Here is a 17,383-nt window from a genome sequence, read left to right as displayed (position 1 = left end):
AATAAAATGTATAAAGGGCGATACTATCCATAGGTGTCTATAAGCTAACTCAGGAAAGGAAAAGAACTCAGCAAAATGGAGAGTGAACCAGATACAAGGTTTTACTGATTGAAAAGTTGATTGAGGCATAGAGTTCCTCAACTTGGATGTGAGGTCACAAAGTTCCGGTCTCCTCACCACCCAGTTGGATATTTTAAATTTGGGGACGACTAGATTAAAGTTTGACCAAGAACAAAGACGTTGAGAAGGGATATAGCGTTGAATGCACCATTTCAGATATTCAGGTCTAGAGTTGTGCAAGGCCTTAACAGTAATCCATAGGGCCTTAACCTCATGCGCGCTAGCGTTATTCTGCTCGCACGCTGAGATTTTATGAAATGCACTTTACATGACGAGCTGGGCTCGTCATCAGCGTGCGAGGAGGCTACGCCATGACGAACCCAGCTCGTCATGAGCGTGGAAGGGGTTAAAGTCTATATGCTTCTTGACAGGAAGCCAGTGGAAAGGGGTCGAGGCTTGCGAGGCCAGACTTGTGGTTGGGAATTCTCAAAAGCAGGCCGGCTGCCGCATTGTAAGGAATCTGTAGTCTGCTTCAGAACCTTTTCTGTATATTTATGTAAAGAGCATTGCAATAGTCCTGTTTAGAAGTCATCGAAACAGAAACCACAGCCTTTCTGCAGTTCTCTTGTGATAAAAGGAAGGACTTTCCTCAGTACCTTAGGCAAGAAAAAGGAACAGGAGGTGATAGAGTTAATCTGACCTTACTTTCGGGACTAGACTGGGAAGAGTGGCAAGTTACTGGGACCACCTGCTTAGGGACCAAAAGCACAAGTTACTACTTGTGTAGCGATATATCTGCAAGAGTCATTAGTTAGTGATAGATTCCTTACCTTTGAATATCCCACACCGCATGGGAATAATGGCCCAATAGCAGGCAGTGTTCACCGACCCCAGGCCCCAAGCTGGCCGAAGAGAACAGCCGCTTACCGAACTGATCCAACTTCTTAGAGTCCTTGTCCGGCGTAGCCGTGGGAAAGGCACTCTGAGACGTCGAGGCGTGGAGGACCAGACTCTCAGGCGTAGGGTGAGTGGTCAGAAAGGCGGGGTCACCAGGAGCCGGGCTGTGACGCCTGGCAACATTCTTATCCACAGGGGCCCCTGTGGCCTGTCGCGACCAGGTACCGAACAGGACATCGGTGAGGGCGTCATTGAAGGGCAGCACCTTCTCCAGCGAAGTAGATGCGGTCTGGATCACCTCGGTGGGAAGGTTAGTTTTGAGGGTCCCCGTAGGAATATCGAGGTTTAGGACCTCAGCAGCCCTACGGAGCACCATCGTGTTGGAAGCGCCCTCCTCCATCGTGCAAAAACAACAGTTGATGGACAGAATGCAGAACAATGTCATACATTCACCCCAGTACAGAGATCTGGGCCTAAATCCATCGTTTTTTGCACTCCACACCACCCCAGGTCAGACATGGCCATATGCAAATCAGCCTTGACCCTGTGCCTCATGGGAACAGTCCAGCCAGAACTGCCAAGCCATGTCTTCCCTGGACCGGAATCAAGCATCCTAGGACCGGTTACTGGCTATCAGCCGTCTATGATGAAACTATGATGATGTCAGTGTTAATTCAGGTATTAGCCTTTATCAAGTGGCTCTGACTACTCGTATCTATGAAGATATCACCAACTTCTAAAAAATAGATCAATATTATCAGCAGAGACTCCTGAAGAAGGCGGTTTTCTGCCGAAACGCGCGTCAAGTTTTTAATGATTAAAACTTCTAGTACTTTTTATGCCATTGACCCATCTAAATGTATTGTTTTTTGTAATGTGTATGATTTATAGGATATGTATTGATCTATAATACCTGTGTCTGTCTTTTTATGAATTATACATTTTAACCCCATCATATAGTCTGTTTCGCTATATGATTTTTATTCATACTTATTAAATATATATTTACATACAGTCCATTTTCGTTCCTTCTTCACACCACTGGTTATGTAAAAATTGGTCATTTTCCTTGCTGATGTCCTAGGATTTTTTACCCACATAGCTGTTTGCATGAGGTACAGGGTCAAGACTGATTTGCATATGGCCATGTCTAAACTGGGGAAGTGTGGAGTGCAAAATAACGATGGAATAACCCAGATCTGTGACTGGAGGTGAATGTTTTGCCATTGTGAAACATTCCGTCCATCATCTTGTGTGTTTTGCTCCTCCATCGTGGGCGGAGGAGAGGAAAACCCACCTCAGAAGAGACATTGAGGTAGCCTACGTCCTCCAGATCGTCCACCCAGTCCTGCTCGGAGTCACACTGCCGGGCAAAAGGGTCCTCGGACTCCTCCCATCCTCCTCCACCTCGGCCACAGGAGGAGCCGGTTGCGGTGAAAGAGCCAGAGCTGGAGAAGGGACAGAACGGCGTCGGCCGGGACAGCATCCCAATGCGGATCCCAGGTAGGAACAAAATGGTCCTGGAACTGGGGCAAGGGTGGAACGAATGGCACCCACTGCGGTGCCGGAAGCGGACTCGAGGGCGGCGCTGGGGCCAGAGCCGGCAGAGCTGGACCTCGTGGCGCAGAGCTGGAGCCAGCGGTGCAGGATCCTGTGGCGCCGAAGCTGGATCTGCCGGCGGGCCAACAGGATCTGTACACAGGACTGCGGGGCCCAAAGGCGCGCCGGCAGGAGCCTGAGGCCTAAAAAGGTGGTCCATGGCAACAAGAAACTCTGGCACCTGTGCGGGAGTCGCCGACGGACCCGGGTAAGGCGGGTAGGCAGCGGGACTCCCAGGCTCCCAGGGAGCCGCAGGGGCAGAACCTCAAAGTTCTCCTCCTTCAAAGACACTTCCAAATGTAATTCATACCCTCTCTATTATCTGAAGGAAGACCCTTCACTATAGAGAATCCTTTTCTCCATGACTATGGAAGTGCCTTACCAGTGTGTTCTGCCATTTATTGCAGTATTATCCTTCTACCTGTGTTTGGTACTCGTTTGTAACATGCACACGTCACTTTTCTCTTGTAACACACTGTTTGCTACCTCTTATATTTTGTTTGCTTTAGATACTTGCACAAGTGCCACCACTGCCTACTTAACGTTTGTTCTTGTGTTTGAGTGTCTGCCATATATTGCAGCACTATACCTCTACTTGTACTTTGTACGCTTTTGTAACCTACACACGTCACTTTTTCCTCCTGTAATGCACCAGTTGCTACCTCTTGTATTTTGTTTGCTCACAATTGTCATTTTTGCCTCATGTAACTTAACGTTTGCTTTTGTAATTTGTTCACTTGCAATGTTCTCCTCATGTATCAGTTCTGTTCCTATTGTGAAGCGCTCTGACACATTCGGGTAAAGTCCACGCTACATAAAAACGCATAAATAAATAAAAAATAAATAAATAAATTGTCCGCAGCTGAGGACCGACGGGGGGACGTCGGAGAGCAAACACGCTTCTTCGACTTCTTTTTATGTTGTTGCTTACTGGAATCCGAGGGCGAAGACTTGGAGCCCGAGGAGCGGCGACTACAGCCCCGCGAGCGGTCCCGGGAAAGGTCCCTTGACCTGGAGCATCAGTGGGACGAATGCCGGGCTTCCAGCAGTTTCCGGCGCCGCTCCCTAAAGGCATTTGGGGCCATGGCTCAACAATCCCGGCAAGCCCGGGATTCGTGACCAGTCTCCAGGCAGCAGAGACAAACATCGTGGGGGTCCGCCACCGACATATTGCGACAGCAGGCCCCGCAGGACTTAAATCCAGGCAACCCTACTCGCACAAGAGAAAACGCGCAGGGGTACTGCTAAGCAAAACATTCTGGGTCCAGTCTGATGCCTGGGGATATTCTAAAGTAAAGAATCTATCACTAACGTGTCTCTTTCAGATAGACATGTTTCTAACAAATAGCAGAACCTCAGTTTTAGCCTAACTCAGTTTCAAACAGTTGTCAGCCATCCATCTCCCGATTTGATGCCTACAGTTGTGAAATCTAATGGTGATGGCCTGTGGGCTACTGGTCACTGACACCACAATCTGGGTGTCTTCGGCCTAGGACACCAATGAGTAACCAAATGATTTGATCAAACTTACCAGTTAGTAGGGCTAAATGACGAGCCCTGCGGAACCCCACATGACAGTTAAAACGATTATGTAAAACCCTTTAAGGCCACAGATTGGTCAAGATCAAAAAGAAAAGATTTCAGAAGAGTTAAAGCTCTGTCCCTAATTCCAATGGAGGAGAGACGATCTATAAGTAGATCCAAGTGCAAGGCACTAAATACTGCAGGTTTCTGAGCCAATTACATGCTATAGTTGGCTAGAGACACAAATGATTAAGGAGTGTCCTTATGTGATTTTGTTTAGCTTACTCGATCTCAGTCTCTTTTTATGCAGTGCAAGTGGATTTTTGTCCACAAACGGGTTTCCCCTCCTAATTCTTTCTGAACCAAGTGAAGCAATACAAATGTTCTACTTTGCTCAATGGGTAGACTTTTCAAAGCACGTTTAATTTGTCCCATCTTTTTCCGACACATTCTAGGTGGCTGCTTTTTTAAAATGTATTTATTTGTTTTAGAGTTGCTTAACTTAATTTTGTGGAATAACCATACTTAGATGGCAACAGCTGTTTCCTTTGCATAGTAGAGAGACTATTTGCTTTTGTTGCATTGTGTGAAAACATGGCCTTTTTAGGTCTCGCCTAGACAAAGCATGCGCTGTCTCGTTGAGACATGCAGTATACAGTATAGCGTGGAAGCTTCGTGGAAGCTCTGCCCACTTTTTTCATTGGCTTTTGTCTTAAATAATGCCTTTCGATTGGTTTGAAGCTTGTTAGTCCCTCCTCATGAAGGCCATGTCATCATTTGTCTCCTTCCACGGCTATTGGCTCCTTTACTGCCAACACTATTTGGTTTCCGTGCCTCCCCCGTCCCCTCCCGTAGTTCTTGACTACTCGGCCCACCACCACCCCCGGCACTTCTGTTCGTGCCTTTTTGCCCGCCTGTACTCCTGTTTAAAACGCAATAAGAATCGCGTAAATGCGAGTTCTATTGCATTGCAAATGCTTGTTATTAAAATAGTGCCTTATATAGTACGCATGCGTGCCAAAGGTGCAATGTGCTTTGTTTATATTCAGCGTGTTGAGCGCGCTTTCATTTTCAAAGCTGCCGGGACACTTGTGACCGCTTGTTTGCATCAGATATTAAAACGATGCATGCTGGCTGTAAAAGTCCTCTGGTCAGAAATATGCTTCCCACGCATTTTTGGCAGATGATCGGCCAGTTGCGATAAACACACTCAAATGCTTGTTGTTTTGGGCATCTGATCACCCTATACAGCTTACACCACAGCATAAACATTCATTAATAATATGCATTTGTCTAACCCCGATACGAAACACTTAGTGCCTGGGGCTAGGAAACACCACACATCGCCATGATCAGTGGTGTCGTAACTTTATGGAAACACCTCCCTCAATTTTGTTTTGGAAAGTTGGCTGGTTTGTTTCCCAAACCATTTCGGGCCGAAGACTTGAGTAAGTCACGATCTACTATATGAAACGTGGTAGCCACGTTCAAATAAGAAGCATATTTATATGCCTGATGTACCGATTCTGAAAAGGATGGAAAAACTATTAGGAATATCCCGATGCTTTCAAGTATTTCTTATTCAAACTTGTTTTTCAAGTATAATTCAATTTCTATTCTTTGTTATGAAGACTACTGAAAAATTGCTTTATTGTGAGGATAAGTCTAGTCTGCATTCAGAAATGGCCGCCACGTCAACGTATTCCACAGACAAACCTCCAGAGTGAAAAGTGTTCATGGAGCAGAAACTGTGGATCAGGCCTTTTTTCAGGAAAACCTGGATGTGAGGTATGTAAATCCTCTTGGATTAGGAAGGACAACTTCAGAGGATTCAGGAACTTCATTAATTTGAAATGGACTGGTTTGAGGCCTGTCCATTCATATTTAAGCTAATGGGAGATCTGGGATATAGAATCCATTATTTCCTGGGGTCTGTTTGGCCCGCTTGGCACCAGTCCAGTTTGCTAGGGTTGAGGAAAAGGGATAGCTGATTTCCCTAAACCATTAGTCTCCAAAGAGTAGCTCAGAATCTACTGGAAGCTCATGAGTACCCCTGAAGTAGCTATCCAAAGTGAAGCTTAGCCCAGTACATTCGTCAGAGGGTTTATAAACATTAAAGAAGACAGCAGTGCTCATCTGTTTTGTTTTTAGGTCGAGCCTAACGTTGCAGCGCGCATGACAAAAAACGTCAGCTTCGCTAATACTTTTTAAGTCCCAAAGGTGAGACTGATTGCATTTCAAATGCTTGTTTAAGGAGAAAAAGATGTTGGCTTCAGTCAAGATTGTACTGAATTTGGATTTTAAAATGTGCTCGAGTTGTGGTGCTAATTGTAAAGGTCAGCACGGGGCCCAAATTAATAGGGTCTGCACACCAGGATATGTTCCGAACAACAGTATGGGTGCTTTGGCTCTTTTTGGGAAAAGTTGGTTGCTTAATATTAAAAAGAAACTTGGATTGGGTTTTAATATTTGTAAGTGGATATGTGTTTTTACTCAGAGATACATTTGGACCTCATACATTTTAAATTTTAAGTTGTGCAATTCGAGAATGTTTTCAGAGAATCACAACATATAATATATTCCAAATAAAGTGCCATTAATGCATCTTTTCTATCTGTAGACTTGAGTAAGGTCACAATATTAGGGGTTTAATTGATATTTGTGAAACTGAAGACTGGGCTCTAACCATTTTATGCAGCTGTTAACAATACATAATAGTCTTTTGAGAGGAATGTGAAATTCTGTTAGTTGAACAACGTGATCTTTTTGAGCCAATAGCATAATCTGTTGGGGTCAAGGGAATGGTCTGTTTGCCAAATAAGCACTTTGTTGAGAGACTATCATGAACTATTGGTAGAATCAGGCATATTGGTTGTGGACTGTAAGAGAATCTGGTAGGGGATACTAGAGGGTCAAAAGGAGGTTACTTGAGTATTTATTAAAAACATACCCAGATAACACTCGCAATTAGGGATTCTATGCTAAAGCCAATGCGTCCCCTCAATACGAACTCTTGATGGTTCGATGGGGACTGCTCCCTGCCAAATAGGAGGCTGAGGAAAGCATTAAATGCTCTCCCCAGGGATAGATTTGAAATCTCCCTAGCGCGCACTGAATATAAATTTGCCCTCGCAACCAGGAAAAGGGAAGTATATACCCAAGATTGGGAACTTTTGGAACGTGCATTTCAGGAAAAGGACAGTAAATCCTTCTGGGACACAGTTAAACTAATACGGTCAAGGAACTTTCCCATTTATCCCTCGCTCCAAAACAATATCTCTGGCGCGGACTGGTTTACTCATTTTTCCTCTATTTACGGTATTGTGGAGGAGCCTACTCTGTTCGATCCTCTCTCTACTCTGTTACAGAATTCACCCCAGCTTTTGTTAACCCTGGAGGAAGTTGAGTCGGCCATACAGTCCAGCAAGGGAGGGAAAGCCCCAGGTCCAGACGGGGTTCCGATAGATCTGGTGAAATCCATGCCAGAAATTTGGGGCCCTCCAACTATGAATATCATTAATATTTCCCTGTCACATTCCATCCCTCCCTCGTGGTCCTCAGCATCAATTATTCCCATATTCAAAAAGGGAGGCCGATTGGCGCCCAAGTGCTATCGACCAATTTCACTTATCGGTAGCATAGTTAAAATCATTGGTAGAGTTATCTACGATCGTTTGGTCGTATGGGCAGCTGATAATAACATACTCTCTCCTTTTCAATTTGGGTTTTGACCCCCAAATTAGGAACAAACAAACAATGTTTAAATCTAGCCTTGACTATCACTAAATATACTAAGGCTAAGCGAGCCCCCATATATATGGCCTTTATGGATTTATCCACTGCCTTTGATTCAGTGAACAGAACCAAACTCTGGTTGATGTTGCTGAATCTAGGTGTGGATCTCCCCTTGGTTAACTTTTAATATTGTTTTCACTTGGAACTCCCCGCTCGGATTCGTTTAACATCACTCGGGGAACTGTCTTCCGAATTCCAGTTAAGGAGCGGGGTAAGACAGGGCTGCATAATGGAAGGGTTATTATTTATTGTATACATCACAGGTTTAACAGCCCATCTAGCTTCCTCCCACACTGACATACCTAGAATAGCAGGCTGCCCCGTATCCGCTTTGTTATACACGGACGACGCCGTTTTGTTGGCCCTCACCCCAAAAGCCCTGAGACACCAGGTGGAATGTTTGTTTTCTTTTATGCACAATTTGAACCTAAGGAATAATTACTCCAAATCGCATATTATGTCTTGTGGCACAGGCAAACTAAGAACTAAAAAAAATGAGTATTAACAACCATGTTTTGCCATCCATCATGGCTTTTTGTTACCTTGGACTAAACCTTAGTTCCTCTGGGTCATGGAAACCCCACTGTGCTATGGTCTGTTTCAAGTTAAGTAAATGCACATGGATAGTAAGTAACCTCTTCAGACTGCAAATTAGAGGGACGTTGACACCTCTGAAAGTGTTTAATTCCCAATGCATTGGTGTGGAAACTCACAGAGCGAGATTATGGGTTTTTAGCAAATGCGGCACCATTCAGGCAGAGGAAAACTGTTTCCTCTGTGTTAGAATTGGCTATTTCTGGTAGGCTAAGGCTGACGCCAAAGCCAGGCAGAAACCACCATTCTAGTCAGGGCAAGGAAGTCACACGCCAAGATAACCCCTGCTCACCCCCTTGGAGAGGTGTGGCTCACTGGTTAGAGGCGGCAGACCCGAGTGCAGAGAACGGCCCGGGACCAGGGTTCGATTCCCGACGCGGCAGGGTCTTGGACCAGGATCAGCGGACTGATAATTCTCGCATCGGTGCCTACTCCGACCAGAGATCACACTCGGCAACTCTGGGCATTAGCTTGCCTCATCTCCACAACGGCCCCACACAAACGCCGGGGATGCCTGGCTTCACCTTGGAGACCCCCAGGAGGGACTATCTCACAGGGAAAGCCAGGACGGGTTCCCCAGCGGTCTATAGCGCTACGAGGCCTCCGGGTAGCAGTGCGCTTTACAAGACACTACAATTTACAATTTACAATTGGTAGCTTGGCACAAGCAGTAAGGCTAAACTCGGAGGCAATGTGTAAAGCATTTGCGCCAGCGCACAACAGCAACAACATACTAGGCACACCCCAAAAGAGACTCCACACAAGGTTATTATAAAAATAACTTTAGTATTGTAAAAACACATCAGATAAAAATCACACATATACATTGTGCCAACTGGCACGGGCAATATTCACATGGGATTATTCACAAGACAGGGCCCCATGGGCCACTGTCAGATTCAGATATAGCACTTCTAGAATAAGAAATAATAAACCTAAAATGGTAATCACAAAGATCACAACCAGTATCCACTGGTAACAGGAACCAGGACCTTACTAGGACCACCTGTACTAAAAAGGACAACCACCTAAGAATAACCACATTTAGGGGTATAAACCAGAACACCTTACCCATGATGCATAAAACACATTCAGAGGAGTAATAAAGAGAAACACATGATGCCTAAAACATTCAGAGGTGTTAAGAATAAAGCACATGATGCAATAAAATACATTCAGGGGTGCAGCGCAAGAAGACACATGATGCCTAAAACATTCAGAGGTGCAGCGCATGGAAAGGAAGACACATGATGCATAAACCTACACATTCAGAGGTGCCAAAACATAAGTCAATAGCGCAAAAACACACAGTAGGCAATTACTATTAAAAGCATAGGAATCACATTGCGCATAACTTACATAAGCCACCACTTGTGGCAGTCCCTAGGCTAACTGGCCTTGTTGGGGCTCAGACGCCCTGAGTCTCAATGTCAGGGGGCGCTGCCATGCAGCGCCAGTCCAAGCACAAGCCTAAACATAGCAGGTGCCCACTACTTGCTAGGCACCTGGAATCACATAACCTAAACGGTGCAGCTGCCCCCTAATTGCTGGGCAGCTGGGATGCAGAACTGCGGAAGGGCTCTCACTAGCCCTCAGGCGCAAACTGTGCCACGCTGGAGCCACACAGGCGCTGAGCTCACTTCTACACATGTTGGAGCCACACCGGCTCTGGCATAACACGTGCCCCACGTTGGAGCTCTCAGGCTCTAAACAAAAGATTTTGCAGGCAGGAGGGGGCGGGCACCGGCAATGTGCCCCGATGCCCCCTCTAACTAAATATGGCCAAACGCTGGAGCCAAACAGGCTCTTAAACAAAATATGGCCCCTCTGAGCCACACAGGCTCTCTCAACAATAGTGGGCGGGGAGCCTTGCAGGGCTCATCAAAATATGCCACCAGGAGCCTCGGGCTCCAATCCTCATACTGCCGCCTCGTTGGTGTCCCTCACGGGGGACTCGACACAACCAAATGCCCTCACGAGCCTCGCAGGCTCGTAAATCAAAATTGCGGGCATGGAGCCTCTCAGGGCTCTTCACACGTTGGGGCGACCCACTGCCAACCGGGGCCGCCCTGACTTTGCCTCCATTGGCACCGTCAGCAACATCACGGAGCCCCCCCAGCCCTCTTAACTCACCGGGCTGTTCTCGGCGGGGGCTCCTCTTCGCCCGGTCTCCCTCCCTGGGACCGGGTCACTTCACCGGCAGCAGGCGGGGCTCTCGTGAAAAGCGCCAGACTTCTTCTCTCTGCGGCGGGGGCAGGCACCGGCAATGTGCCTGGCGCCCCCTCCGCTACCGCTCCGCTCCTCCAGGGCTCCCTCAGCAATGGGAGCCCTGCACCGGCGACACCAGCCGCCATCTCCCGGGCGCCTTCTTCCTGCGGCGTCCTCCTCACCCGGCAGCTTCTCTCCTTCTTTCCGCTGCGGGACCGGGACCTCCGGCCGGCCGCGACCGGATTGGCTAGCCGGCCAAGCGCTTCCGGGTCGCCGCGGGCAGCGCGGCGCCCCCTTCCTTAGACAGGCAGGCGCAGGTACAGTTTCCTGAGGAGTGGGCTCCCTCGTGGAAAGTAAACGATATCGCGGCAAGGTCCCTGGCAGGGTAGGCACCTGCCAGAGGACAATAAATCCAAAATAAGCGAGGTGGGCACTCGCAGGATCGATAATCCAAATACGGGCAACATCGCAGGGTAGGCACCTGCCATGTCTCACGCATCGGGCGTGAGACGCTAAAAACGCCCGTAATATCGCAAAGAGCGCTCTCAAGGCGCTAGGGGCATAGACAAGCCCACAGGAACGACCCCTGCATCAAGAAGGGTCCCACGGACACAGCAAGTCCATCAATAAAGTCCCCCCTGGAACAAAGGGGGCAGAGTCCAGTCAGCCCCCAGCAAGGACAGCACACAGCAGGTCCCAGTAATAAGTCCTTCAGGAGTCCAGTAAGCAGGGGGACAGTCAGGAAGAGTCCCCCATCAGTCCATCATGTGTCCAGGAGCTGGGCAGGGCCCAGGGATTCCCCTGGGCCCCAGCAGCAGCATGCCCCTGGCAGATTCAAGTTAGAAACAAGAACATTTTGGAAGGGGACACAGCCCCTTCTTATACAGCCAAAAGTCTTTGAAGTCCTTTGAAGTCCTTTGAAGCAGGCAGTGTGAGAACCAGCTAGAACTGGTTATAGGGAAGTCCCTTCAGTATCAGGGACAGAGGTGACAGTCGCCCAGCGGGAGGTGGAGCCAGCTTTGTAGTTAGGCAGGCACAGCCCTTCACTATCAGGTGCCATCTCCTCCCACTTCCCTGGCAGCAGATGCTGCCTTTCATCCATGGGCTGACTTCAGACAACCACCTGGGCTCTCCAGCCCCTGTCATCCTCAAACCAGACAGTCAATCCACAAGCAGGCCCAGGCACTCTGGGCCAGGCTCACCAGCCAATCACACGCCAGCACCAACTTACACAAATATGCCAACTTCCAAAAGTAGTACTTCTAGACTAGACACAGTCATGCCGCATATATCATTTTGCAGCATTCATTCTCACGAGTACATACATACCAAACTCGCCCCTGCACTCCCCACACATCAGGAACTACCATGGGCATTCATATTCCCCATTCATTCCTATGGGAGGGCAGGTCACTCACCACTCATTCACAGAGAGCTCAAGCACTTTACACTGTACCACAGTGAAAAAGTGCGCAGAGGCCTAAAATCACCACTACCAGGTTCCATAAACAGGCTAGGAAAAAGCAAAAAGTCTAGGGGTGAACCTGCCCAAAGGGCCGGGTCCAACACACTGCAGGTAATTAAGTGCATCCTCATCTACTCCTACCCTTATAGTGCACAAGGACCTAAGCCAGGTTTTTATTGAGGACACGATCCAGATGGCACCGCTCCTACTATGGGTTAGCATCTGGTTGAATCCAGCCGCGAAACTTAGTAAGGACATTCTTTCCGACTGTATGAAGTTGGATAACGCTTCCGTAATACCCTGGCTGAGCTATTTACGTGAAACTTTTGGCTCCCTTGGCATACCCTAATTGTACACTGAACCTAATCGTATCCCAATAACGTCAAATCTCTCACTTGCCCCAAAATTGTTTCCCACGTCTGTGCCTTCATGAACGCTGCACTCAGACCCAGACAAACTATACTGAAATAATCCGACAATCTTTTATAGGTAGCTTGGTAAAGTACACCTATCTCAGTAGGTGAGCAGGGTTTTTTCATTAACGGGTGGTAGAAGGAGCGCGTAGTGGAACCTTTTAAGGTCTTTGCCCTGTCTCCATTCTCCGTTCTTGGTGCTGTAAACACTTTCTCACCCTTAAGTCCATAAACAGTGCACTTTATTCAGAATATGTTTTTTATACCCTAGGTTCTTTTTACATTTTGATGCCTGATGTATTTTGTGTGCAATATTTGTATGTAAATGCATGGTCTCAATTTCATGTCACCCTGGGCACTTGATGGACTGATCTTGTGTCTTGTTTCACACACTGTATGTCCTTTACCAGTATTTCAAATATTTTTACATTTCTATCATCCAAATTTGAGTGTGTGTTCACAGTTATGTGCATTATTTCTTATGTACTTCAATGGTCTTTTTTACTCGCAAGACCGAATAAAGATTTTGATGAGGATGAGAGCACTATCATGAACTATTGGTAGAGTCAGGCATATTGGTTATGGACTATAAGAGAATCTGGTAGGGGCTACTACAGGGTCAAAACGGGGTTACTTGAGCATTCATTAAAAACATGGAAGAACAAGGGGGCTATAGGAGTGTGTACTGAGGGGCTTTTAAATGATCGGTATGTGTCAGGTTAGGTGCAACTGTAGTAGAACCTAAAGGGCACATGAGGCTCACTTGGGTCTGGATAACGGATAAAGTACACCCTGCAGTACATTATAAGAATATTACAAGTCATCGAGGAGTTCCATAAACATATAGAGGAACAAGGCCAAAGCCTGAGTTCCTTCATAAGGTTATGCAACCCCAAGATGACTTGCAATATACTGCTAATGTACACCAGGGGGTGCTTTATCCCATATAATACATGGTAACACCATCATCTTGCCCACAAACCACTTAAAACTTTAGCTCTTTCATGTGAACGAGCAAGTAGGTTCAAGCATTAGGAATAAAAATAAAACCTCTAGTGCAAAACTATCAAACATTTGTTTCAAACAGATATCAGAAGTAGTTTTATAGACGTCATATTAAAAAATAAAATAAAAAAACTGCACTAGCTCTAATATGTAGAAACGTGTGGAAAGATTTAAACCTTTCTCTAACTAGCTAATGAATGCAAAAAAAAAAACATGTTCTCTCTGCTTGTCATTGTAAGCTAAAAAATAGAGCAGAGGAAAAGTAATGTTCTGTTTTCGTTGCTTTAAACAGCTGCTTCAATTATACTCCATGACCCAACCTGCCTTTCAGCTCAGTTGCTGGCTCTTGAGTCAAAACTCTACTGTTATAACTTAAAATCGAATTCTAACGTCTTTTCTTTATCATCAGTGACTGGGTGCGTTACAAGTCGTTGATTCTAAAGAAATTAGACACTGGCATTTATACAGGGACTATAGAATCCCATGTATTATATGGGGATATAGCAGTGCTGATTAGAAACATCTCTAGTGCTGTATTAGATGAGTGTAATTTGTTGGGGCTATACAAGGACCTGGTGAGTGCTGTGAGTGTCGTTTGGGGCTATGGAGAAGTCTTTGTGGAGCTACTGAATAGGGCAGTGAAAACTGTGGGAGGGGTTTACGGGGCTTGGGCGAAGCGGGCGGGGAACAATGAAACTGGACAGGGTCGGATTGGTAACGTGGGCACTCTGGAAATGGCCAAAGAGCCAGCTGCCGAGTTCTAGCTGTGGGCTGCTTTTTTGGGCAGCCTGGGGCTGTCAGCAGCACTGTTAGGATGCCGACAGCGGCCCAGTGGGTGCCTGGGTGGCCTTTCTAGAGGCAGATGGGCAGAGGTATCACTCCCTTTCTCTCGCTGGGCCGGCCCATTAATCTATGCTGATAGAGCAGGGTCCGGGGGCCTGAGCAGAGGTGGTCTCACTTGCATTCATGGGTGGCTCAGCAGTGTAATCGAATCTGTGCATTTTTTTTATCTAAGTGAAGTTAATAAAACATGCCCGCCACCCCCTTTCTTGTCCTACAACTTTGCTGAAGCAGAGCAGTGTTTTGCAGAAAGGCAATACGCAAATGTGGGCCACTTTTTTTGGTGTGCCCGGGCCGATGTTTTATCCCTATCCAACCCTGCTGCCGGAGATGAAAGAATTGATTGAGAGTTATAGGATGGCCAGGTGCTGGCTATAGGATGGCCAGGTGCTGGCTATAGGATGGCCAGGTGCAGGCCATAGGATGGGCAGGTGCAGTCTACAGAAGGGCTGGGTGGGGACTATGAAACACCTCGGTGTGGGGCCTACGGCAGTCTCGGTTAGAAGCTCTGGGAGGGCCCAATGGAGGCTATGAAGGGGTCCGAGGATGCTACAGGAACGTCTGCTGGAGGTGGCAGTGGGTCTGATGAGACACTTCAGCAGCTCAAATATTGGGATTCGTCACTGTGGAGAGTTTGGTATTGCCCATCATGAAAACCTACTGTGCAGCATAAAGAATGATGAATTCGGCAAAATCAATGATAAAAGTTCAATGCGAAAAAAAAGCAGTTTCAATGTAAAGGACAAACTTCAGAGGAAAATTACTTTTCAGGAAAGTACCGTACATTACTTTTCTTTCATGCCATTTTATTAAACAAATAGCTTATCGGTCACGAAGTTTGGAGTTTCTCTTGTGAATCTGCAATGGGAAAACTTAACTAAGAAACGAATTGAGGCTGATTGCTGGGGGCATCACTAATGCACACAGCTGCACGACGACAGGCATCCCGGAAATGAGCTCAAGGGTATTATCACAGAGGCGGAAGGGAATGGCAGCTTGTGAATGCAATGAAGCCAACGTGGAATGTGCTCCTCTTATGAGATCTTGTGCTGAACAAAAAAATGTGCAAATTACTATCGTATCACGATACTGCTTGTTAGGATGAAAAAAGGAAAGAAAATGTAAGTAAACGATGTTGGTCGGGCAGGGACGTTAAGGAAGGTGAGCGTGCAATGAAATTGCCAAAAAGTGGCATGCAACTATAAAGAAAAGGCAGGCGGCATTAAAACATACACAATAAAAACACAACACGTTATACCTTTACTACTAAAAAAACTGTAAAATGAAACATATCATTTACATTTATTAGGATAATATCAGATAAAAGACACCAAATAAGTAATACTCATATGCACTAGATTATGCACTTTCAAAAACTCCAGATATAACACGCTAATGACCACTTCCAACTGATTTAGCAATGTGGGGGGATTTCCACTAAATGCAATTAACGATGCAAGGTAAAGGGTGCCATACTCTTTTCTATTCTTCTGTTCAAAATCGCTTAATCTCCCAGTGCCTAAAAAAAAAAACACAAGCATTGCCAAAGCCAATAGGTCGCACCTATGTGAGATCTATTGACTTTGTTTCTTAGCTATGTTGCAACATGGCTGAAAGTAAAGATAAAAAGCTGTATGACACAGCCAGTGTTGACCGCATCATATCACTTTTTTTGGTCGAGGACCGAAGGCTGCGCTTGCGCAGTCTCCTGGAGGAGATTTAATGATTTGGAGTATGGGGGCTTGAACCCGCCTCTTTCCTCCTCTCTCCTCCATTGGCTGGCTTCCTAAACGGAGGCCAGCTATTGGAGGAGACAGGCGTCACTCCAATAAAGCCCCGTCTCTTTCGGATTCGGGCGCGTGTTTTTTTGCATTCTTTCGACTGTGACGTTACCCGTCACTCAGAACGCCAAAACACGCCCCCGAATCCAAAAATGTTCAGACGTTTGCAGCTGCCATTTTGTTTTTGTGAGCGCGAGCTTGGGGCGTTTGTTGTTCCCACTGCTTGTTTTTGGCAGTAAGTAGAAAATATTATTATGAAATAACATCTTTACATTTCCTTCTTGCTTAGCTGTGTTTGCCGCAGCTCTTTGGTTTATTAGATCCGAGGTGGGGTTGTTCCCAGGAGAGGGTATCTCTGTTACATCCGGGTACTCTGGTGCTGGGGTCCACACGGCTCTGCCCTATGAGGGGATCCTGCAACATGGCTGCAGTGCACTTGATGAAGGAATGCACAGGCTGGGGATGTGGCGCCAGGGCCAGAGATGCCGACTTTGGAACTGCGAGCCCAGGTTCGAGTCTCAGCGTCGACTCAACATCCCGTGAATCTCGGCAAATCGCTTCATCTCCCCGAGCCTACAAATGAACGTGACCCATGTAGTGTAACAGATGCTCGCGCAAATGCGCTCCAATGCCACCCGGCAAAGAAAGCTGCCAGTGTGCCCAGCCCTTAGGTACCCTGCAGCGCGCGTCTATGCGCCTCCGTCCTGTTCCAGCGCCTCACCCTTGCCGCACTCCAGGCGCTGCCTGCCGGTGCCGGGGAGGGCAGGGCCTGCCGTGGGAGGGGCGGGGAGAGGGCTGACTGTGACACCTGCTCTCTCTCCGCACTGCGGGGGTGTCCGTGGCGTCGGAGGGCAGCGGGAGCCAGGAGGAAGAGCCGCTGCAGAGAGCAGGTGGGGCAGTGTGAGGGGGGCTGCGCACTCGGCATCCCACCTGCATGGCGCTCTCTACTCTAAGAGCTATCCTTGTATAGTCATTCAATGCGCCTATGCTCCCCTCTCCCCCTCCCATGGTCTCTCTTTCTCCCTGTCCAACAACCTCTATCCCTGTCCGTCTACCCTCTCACCCTACCAGTGTCTGCTACCCTCGGCCTCCCATGGTGTGTGTCTCTCTCTCCCCCCTCTCTATCTCCCTCCCTCCCTCCTATCCCTTTCCATCAGTATCTATCCTGTCCCAATCTACCCCTCACCCTAAAAAAGCTCCCT

At 47.2% G+C, this 17,383-nt stretch overlaps 1 protein-coding gene across 2 annotated transcripts in view; it reads right to left on the bottom strand.

The window, feature by feature from the left end:
• Positions 1–17,383, bottom strand: part of CEP112 (centrosomal protein 112) — a 2,145,639-nt gene that overhangs the window by 379,936 nt on the left and 1,748,320 nt on the right. The window lies entirely within an intron of this gene.

The sequence above is a fragment of the Lissotriton vulgaris genome, chromosome 7, assembly GCF_964263255.1.
Source record: "Lissotriton vulgaris chromosome 7, aLisVul1.2, whole genome shotgun sequence".
In the NCBI taxonomy this organism is placed as follows: Eukaryota; Metazoa; Chordata; class Amphibia; order Caudata; family Salamandridae; genus Lissotriton; species Lissotriton vulgaris.
The sequence above is the reverse complement of the archived record's forward strand: the minus strand, read 5'-3'. Positions and strand labels throughout refer to the sequence as shown.